The following is a 9,271-nucleotide window of genomic DNA, read 5'->3' on the forward strand; positions in this document are numbered from 1 at the left end:
TATGCAAAGTGCATGTGAGATCTAGTTCTTTTCTTATATTGGTTTTGTGCAATTATTTTAATATTCCTTGCAAATATATATTTTTTTAAAAATATAACATGAAATGTAATTTAAATAAAATAGCTTTAACTCTAATTGTGCACTTATGAGTAAAAATTAATATTTACTTAGTGATAAAATAAATTTTTTTGGAGAATTAAAGGAAAATTTTAATAGAGTATGAGTCGGAGTCTCAGAAAAGTCTTGAAATAGAGTTAAGTACTTCAAATACCGACTCTACAGCTCCGTTTTGTAGACAAAAACTCAAAAATATTTTTTGCAAGAAGAAACCTTTTCTGCACTAATATTGATATGTACTTTTGTGAGCGAATACACACATTAAACCCTAAATAAACACTTGATAGTTACAAGCATTAAATCGTTGATTTAGTGATATATTAAAAACAGCTAGTTTTAAGTAATTTTTTCATATATAAGACTTTAAAAATAAATATTTATTTTAGGACGTGATGATAAGAGAAGTAATGGTAAAGAAGAAATCAAAATGACACTCTCTGCTCAAATTTCAAAATTCTAAAAGGAGAAAAATATGACAAATTTTATACTGTCGAACACAGATAATTCTAGTATCTTCCAGACTTACGATAACCTTTTCGGTATTTTTCTCTTTTACAAAATGGCATCATATTTGCCAGAAAGATGAAATAAATATTTAAAGAACAGCTTGATAACTTTTTTTTTATTCCCAAGGTGTATTCAGTATTTCGACAGGCGTCGACAAAATCATAGATTCTTGTGGTTTGGGGAAGGGAAAAAAATGCCAAAAAACATAGGAAAAAAGTTATGATGACTCTTGGTCTTATGAGCCTGCACATCTATATCTTTGCTCCAGGGAATCGTCTGCCAAAGAGGAAAATCGTTCAACTCTTCACTTTTCCAAAATGGTCGAAAGGAAAACGATAACGAACACTTGCATTCCAACTAGCTTTTAACAGTTTAGATGAAAATGCTTCTTCACGCCCCATTTCTTTTAGCTGTGTACATCTTTAAATGTCTTTTTATTTTCTGAATTATGATCTGATAGTTTAACTCAAATATAGTATTAATTCTTACAATCATAGAAAAGAAATGAAAAAAAAAGAGTATATTTTAGGATCGAAGAAAAGTTTTTTCTTGTCAGTTTCGAAAAAAAATTGCCAGTTTCTTCAACAAAGCTTTATGAATGTCTATAATATTTTTTAACATTCCACTTTAAAATCAAAGAAGGGAATTAAGATTATAATTTTAAGGAAAATATAGAATATTATAATAGGAAGACAAATTTAAAGTTCGAGATATCTTTATTGAAAATTTTTGAAATGACGGAGATAGGGAGTGTTTTGCTTATACAAAAGCGTTACATAAAACAAAGTAGAAAGCAGTTTGTTAAAGTATATTACTAACTAAAGTATATTAATAACTAAGTTCTTCGTACGGGGTGGAAAAAAGTAGGCAATCAATCGAACACCACTGCAAAATCCAGCACGAAACTAAAAGAAATATACCAACACAATTAATAAATCTGAGATAATTCCAATTTTTAAATTTATTATTTTATTTTATCCTTCCAGGTGACTTTACGTTATTATATTAAGCAAAATACGTTTTTAATAGATTATCCCATTAAAATAAAGGTTAGCTTTATTCAAAATTATTTGGCATAATGCTGTTGCTCGTTGCCAACTCATGATAGTTACTTAATTTTTTATAATCAAGCAATTTTCTCTGGTCATTATCCATTTAGAGTGATACAAAAACTCACAGAATTTAAATTAATGCTTCCCAGTATTGATGCTTTTTTAATTAATATCAAACATATTAATATAATAAATTTTACTTTGATGCCAATCAAAACTACACCAATTACCATAATACCAATCGCATCTATTATCAAAATAAATTGAGCATCATTAGCATCAGTAATAATATGACACTTTTTCCTGTTTCTCCTAAGCATATTAGCGCCATTTTCAAATCTTGCTTTATAGGCCTTAGAGTAACGAAATTATTTTTCTTTTTCAGTTAATACTTATTAATTAAAAAGTTGTTTCAGCATGACTGGTGTCAATAATAGTTTGGGTGATATTTTACGCTTCTCTAAAACGGATTAATACCAGTTCTTCATTAATATTGAATTCTCCTTAGCTTATTTTTGATTTCAATTACTAATTATTGCCGAATTTAACTAAGCATCAATAATAACATGGATACTTCTTACATTTTTTTTAAACAATTATTATAATTTCTCTAATAATTTTGTTTTACAGTACGTAGCATATTTTTGTTTAATTTGACTTAATACTTATTACCAGAGCCGCAGTGGCTCAGGAAATAGAGCTTTCACCTTCCATTGTGGCGACTGGGTTCGAATCCCAGCTACGACTAGTCGATATGAATTCCGCACCCGGTTTGCACCGATCACAGTGCTGACGTAAAATATCCTCAGTGGTAGATGGATCATGGGTCCCCATGCCGTAAGGCTAACCTTGGGAATTTTCAGTGATTTTTCTCTCCTTTTAAAGCAAATTCAGGTTAGTTCCATCAAAAAAAGTCCTCCACGAATGGAAATTTATCCCAATACTCGATCCAAGAGTGCCCTTGTCCTCTGCAGTGGGTTCAAAATTACAAAGCTACGGAGTTGAACATTAGTACATTGTGGAGTAAATCCAAAGATTAGATTGGCTGTTCAATAACGGCTGTAAAATACTTATTACCAAAGTTAATCTAGTATCATTGGCGTCTAAAATAATTTGTTTTTTTTTACCGTTTCTCTTAAACGAATCAGTGTCACTTCTCAATCACTTTTTTCTTTCCCATACACTTTTGAATTTTTCTTTTAGTTAGTAAGTATTATTAATATTATTTAAACCTTATTGGTGTCAATAATAATGTGGAGATTGTTCACGGTTCCTCTAAACAATAAGTATCGTTTCTCCTCAATTTCGCTTTTTGGAACATATCTTATTTTTTTATTTTTAATTAAAACCTATTACTAAATGTAATTAAATATCCTCGGAGTTAATAATAGTTTCTCTATTTCTTATGCTTCTCCTATATTAATTAGTATTAATTTTCCATTAATTTTGCTCTTCAATACATAATGTATTATTTTTATTTCAATTCTTGTTGATTATAAATTATTTAGTTTTATCGATTCACATTTTAAAAGCATAACTACAAACAGAATAAGCACGTGGTTTAAAATAACTTGGATAAGAATACTAACTTGGCGACGTAATAATAATGAATGCTAACTTGGAGACGTAATCCATCAGTGCTATCATGTTCCTATTGATCAAAGGCTGATCATTGTGTTTATCTGAAACAACAAATGAAAAATAATTCAATATTAAAAAAAGGGCAATAAAAAGCTTTTTTATTGAAAGTTACAGGGGGTGGACAAAATAATGAAAACACTTTTATACTATTATTATTTTTAAATATTTCTCAAGAATACTCGAATCATTTTATATCTTCAGAACTGTTTAGATCATGCAATTTCTCATACTTATCAATGAAGTTTAAAGTTGTCATAGGTTTAAGGGACCGAGTATTAATTACAAACGGAAAATAGTGTTTTTCACCACCTTATGTCAAAAAGAAATGTAGCAATACATTTGTAACTTGTAACAATTACTTTGGCTATTATATGCAATAATCGCAAAAAATTCCATATTAAACTTATCAAAATTCCTATATTAAATACTTATGAAGAAATGGACATTTTTACAATAAACTATTTTTTTTCGTCTTACTCTTTTTATTTATTTTTTGCTCAATAAATTCTATAAATTTATCAATAAATTTACGCATTCAATAAATTTAAAAAAATTTTTAGGAGCAAATTAAAATGAGTTACAAAATGTTTGCCTTAAATTAAAAAAAAAAAATCGACGAAAACTGCTTAATAGATAAGTAATTAAAGTAGTTATACTAAGCATACGCAGAAAAACTCATTTTTTTCTTGGTTTTTGCAGTGAATCGTATTTAGCACCTAATGAAACAAGTCCAATTTGAAAACTTTTAAAATTTAAAAAAGTTTCAGCAATTCAAATGGTTTTTGTCTTTTTCAATCGAAACTCAAAATGATAAGGGATTTTCTGCAAATAATATTTTGCATCATAAGACAGAATTAAATAAAAATGATAATACCTTACATTAAGCGTTTGTACACCGAAAGATTTTAAAATGAAAGAAAACATGCGAAATAAACGATACTCTTATGAAAGATCATGCCCCACAATACCGGTGTTATTTTTAAAAAATCTTGTTCAATTGTACAAGTAAAAGTTTTACGAAATTTTATTTGTAAATAAATTGATTTCGTCGAAACTTTTATTTTATCGGAAAGAAAAGAGTTACTAAGGAAAACAAATTACATACTTTTGCGCAGTTCGGCAATTATATTTATTTTTTATATCTATAAAAAGTTCCTTGCTTAATTTGGAATAAGATATGACGTAGGAAATATTATTAACTAAACTGTAAAGAAAAGATATTTTTTTAGAAAGTCATTCAACTAAGGCATAATCAATTAATTTCTTCCATATTTATGTAAGCATTTATGCGTTTTAGTGTAGAAGCAAGGCAGTGCCTGGAATTCATTTAGAATCATTTATTTTATTTACATTTGAGGGATCGATATTGATTATCAAAGCCAAGGCCACGATATGGCGTGATGCTCACGATCATTAGTTTAACGTGATCTACATAAAACCGAATGATTATGAATTAAAAAGAGATTGACTGTTATTGGCGTTAACCTGTGAAAGGTACGTTCAAAATAGAATTTTGTTTCGATTGTAACGAAACTTTGATTTACGAAATTCTATACTAAAGTGTCAATATAAATTTTAACTCATGTTTAATGAAATATAAATTTTTGTTTGAAAAATTTTGATTAAGAATGAAACAACAAAGAATTCAATATAAAATTGCTTTTGTCAATGGATAGTAAATTAAATAAGGTTTATAATAATAACAAATTAATTAAAGTGATAGCTATGTTTCATAGGGCTGTTTAGCTTTTTTTTCTGTTTCTGTGTTGAAGTTAAGAACGATCAGAGCTATTTTAAGAAAGAAATTTGCATTTGAAACCAAAAGAAAAATCACGTGACATGCTTCATTACTAGAAAAATATGGAATTTAAGATTTTTTTAAAAAAATCTCCTCAATACAAATCAACTTTTTACACTAAGAACAAATAAAATGAAAGTAAACATTTTAATCCACCATTTTTATATAGAGTAGAGAAAAATGAGAAACCTTTGAATGAATGTTGCATGCGGAAATAGTTTAAGATTGCCTTATTAGTCAGGTAACAGAGAACACGTTATGGTGAGATATTTATATAGGGAAATGACAAAAACAAATTTTTTTTTGTATACATTTCACAAACTGAAAAATTATGTTGTTATAAATTGCATCTTTATTAAATAAATGATGCTTCCCAGACAGTCGCCAATAGCCCATTGTGCAGCTCTTGTGCGACGCAAATGAAGTACAGCATGAAGAACTGAAGGAAAGTATGATAAAAATATGCAATTTATCAATGAATAAAAATGAAAAAGTAATTAGTGATAAAAATATGGATACATATATTCTTATTATTTAAAAACTATTTTTGAATCCCCTTGTTTTTCCTTGTCTGAAAGAGCAAAACAAAAGATATATTAAGACACTATTTTTAAAGTGAAATAAATCATTTAATACATTCTATATAACTCGTTATTGTTACTTTAAATAGTATAAAATTTATATGTGCATCAAGAGTTTAAATCTTAAGTTCTCTAAATGACTTGAAAGTTATTGATAGATTTATTGGTGTCAAATTCCGATCGTTTTTTAATATTTTTTAAAACCGTTTAAAGTGTTGCATCATTTCTCTTGTCGTTTGAAAAGAATTTTCCTGAAAAAGTTGGTTTAATCTCTCTTCATCAAACTCAAATGGACGCCTAGAGTGAGGTGAGTTTTTTGCGGTTAACATCTATGTTACCCTCTCCATACGCAGCGCAAATGTCACGAGCAGCTTTTATCTCAGAATCTTGATTTGAAGCACGAAAAAAAGTTTCGAAAATTATCATTCTTCTCAACTAGACATTCCATTTTAAAGATCGAAAAATTATTATAAACTTACTCAAGAAAAACACAGATTCTAGTATATCAAAACCAGTTTTTTGAATTTATCTTAAACATCATATTAAAAGCATTTAATGACATGCGTAAGATTAAAATCCTAAAAAGAGGTGAAAGTTGCTGCAATACTTGACTGTTAAACTTATACAAAAATTGCACCTTACGAGTCTAAATATTTTGAAAAGTTTACTAAAGTAAATTTAAAATAGAGAATACCCCATTTTACCCCTTCCCCCATTCTTCGGGTTCATTGAAACATATAATCTATCATTCCATCTTTAAGAAGCATATGGGGTAAGACGTCAAGTAAAGGATGGTTGGAAAAAAAATCGTTTTTCTTTCCACAAATATCCTAAATGATTTTTTGCTCTTAAAGGCCTTTTCATTAGAGACCGTGGAAGCATTTTTGCGAAGAAAAATGAAGTTTTAGCCCAAGCAAAGATGGTTTCTACGAAGAGGAAAATCGAATTCTTTCATATCTACTTCAATGGAAAAGAATATAGCATTTTCTTCATTTCTCACCACAAGATTCACATTTCTATCATAATCTAGGTCAAGGATAAATAAAAAAAAAGAATAACTTCTTTGTGGGAATATTTTCCATGTATAACGTTACTTACTGCCGAAAAAAGAAAAGTTATAAAGAGGAAAATGAGGATAACTCAATTTTAAAATATAAGTTACTTTTTTTTGTTTTTATCTTGAGGATTAGCACTTAATTTAGTATAAACTTTAACAAAGAATAAGTTTGAACTGCATTTTTTTTTAAAATATTCTATTGATATTTTATTTTGTTTTTAGTTATTTACATTATTGATATTTTATTTACTTTTCTCCATTGCAAAGGTTTATTTTTTTCGCTGCACATATTTTGTAAAATAACATTCCAACTCAAAGGTTCTCTGTTATTAAAGTAGGCAAAAATTGTTTCTTTTCAGTCAAGGGTAGGGCTGAAACTTCGCTTAATATTTCCGTTTGAGGCGTGATTTCATTTTTGGTGATACAAAATAGTTCTGGTTTCAAAATAAATGTTAATCTTTTATTTACGAAATTATTAAAAAATTATTAAAAATTAGCGATACTTATTTTGTCCCATTAAATAATAACTGTATCACGCTTTGGCAAGTATTTTTTATTAGTAAATTTTTTTTCTATTTCGTTCATAAAATTTTTAATTTTTGACTTTAAACAGTAGTTTAAAGTCAAAAGTACGTCAAACAGTAGTTACGTCAAACAGTAGTTTGACGTAAACTACAGACAGTAGTTTCGTATACTAACGTGTTTGTGGACGCTTAATATTGGTATTTATTGTGTTGATGAAATTTTACAGTTGTAAGAAGTCAGTTTGTGTTATACACTTAATTAAACTAAATAACTAATAGAAAATATAATATTATTTACATTTTATTAAATGAAATTTAGAAATATAGCTAAGATATCTGCCAAGTTTGGACATGCTCAGTGTGCATAAGAAAAGAATCAAAGAAGACTCAGAATTCATTGAAAAAGTTATAAGCAGAATTGGACAGCAAACAAGGCGATTACAATTCTTGTTTGATTAAATAATTTCTTAATTGTTATGTATCAATAATTACGCCAGGGGGTGCAAGCGCACCCTCTTGCCCCCCGCTGCCGGTGCCGTTAATCATTTGATTATAATCTGTGAAAATAGTTGACAGCCTTAAAGTCAGCAGAGATAGAACTGCAGTTGAAATTTGACTAGCTGAAAGGACTATTTTAAGTTATGAATTTTTCGAGAATGAAATTAAAACGGAAATATATATTTATCAGGAAAAAACTTTGTGAAAAGTTGCAACTTAGAAAAATAAGAAGAAAAAAAAGCTTCATTCTTATCATTAAAAATATTGCCGACTATTGTTGGAAGCTGGGGTATTAACTGAAGTTCGATAACACCAAATTTATTTCCCCCTGGTCACATCAGCTGTTCTTGATGCTCTGAAATCTTGTTTCATATATTCGAATGCGGATTTCCTCATTAACCCTTTACTTAAGGCTTACCATGTTGTACCCACACATGTGGTCCACATGTTGTACCAGCCGTAAGGAGATCAGTTCTGCACTAATCCTTCATTCCACTTAGAAGTATGTTCTAGACTGGTTTGTCCCCTTCAGCCATCGTCATTGACACTACCGTGGTTATTTATATTTTTTTGTTTCTGTCTTGACCATTTTTTTTCTCTTTTAAATTACTTTTCATTGTCGAATTTCTGTTTCTTTTTTTAATTTTTTTTGGTTTTTATCATTCTTGAGCTGGCTGGTCTTGATACAGTCACATGTTTTTAGAACTCGAAATACGACAACTTTTGAAGCTAATGAATTTTTTTTTTATCTATGGGTATTTACTGACTTTATTTAATGAACTTTAAAATTTTTTTTATATTTAAATAAACATTCGTACATATTTTCTATTTCTTAACTTAATGATCGTCTCCAATGAGCTAAAAATTAGTCTAAAACTCATTTTCAAGTAAACTGTTACTTGTGGAACACTGTCACATTTCACTGGAAACAAATTAAATGCCGATCTAAAAAATAATAGCTGCAATAATAGTATGATTTATAACAGAATATAAACTAATGAAAATAAGGGTTGAGTGAAAATTCTTTCGATATTTTTCTTTTAATTAACAGAAATTTTTCCATTTATTTCAAAAATCGTACTCACACTATTTCAACATCGATCCTATCACGCTTGACACTCGCTTTAGTTGTAAATAATTATCCTTATTATATATTATCTTATAATATAATTATCTAGTTTTAACAGTTTAGATCAGGGACCGTGGAACCGGGGAGGCTGAGGGGGCATCAGACCCCTCACATTTTATAAATGAAGGGCATATCCATTGCTAAGATTTCAATTTTAACTCCATATTTGTGTAATTAAGTTAGCAATTAAAAAAAAAATTTGTGTTTGAATTCTAAAAAAAGGTCTGTTTCGAATGACCTTCAACATTTCCTTTGTGAATACTGCTACAAAATCAACCCTTATTCATTCCCCTCGCAGAGGAAATATACTTCCCTATTGCTGACCGATGGGCAAAATTCCGTATATATATATATATATATATATATA

General features: G+C 28.6%; 1 long non-coding RNA gene across 1 annotated transcript in view; it reads right to left on the bottom strand.

The window, feature by feature from the left end:
- The window catches only part of LOC122269283 (uncharacterized), a 124,300-nt gene that overhangs the window by 22,609 nt on the left and 92,420 nt on the right, over positions 1-9,271 (bottom strand). The window contains exon 3 of the long non-coding RNA XR_011636642.1: positions 3,266-3,358. This is a non-coding gene — a long non-coding RNA (uncharacterized lncRNA). The remainder of the gene's footprint in view (positions 1-3,265; positions 3,359-9,271) is intronic.

The sequence above is a fragment of the Parasteatoda tepidariorum genome, chromosome 4, assembly GCF_043381705.1.
Source record: "Parasteatoda tepidariorum isolate YZ-2023 chromosome 4, CAS_Ptep_4.0, whole genome shotgun sequence".
Lineage (NCBI taxonomy): Eukaryota > Metazoa > Arthropoda > Arachnida > Araneae > Theridiidae > Parasteatoda > Parasteatoda tepidariorum.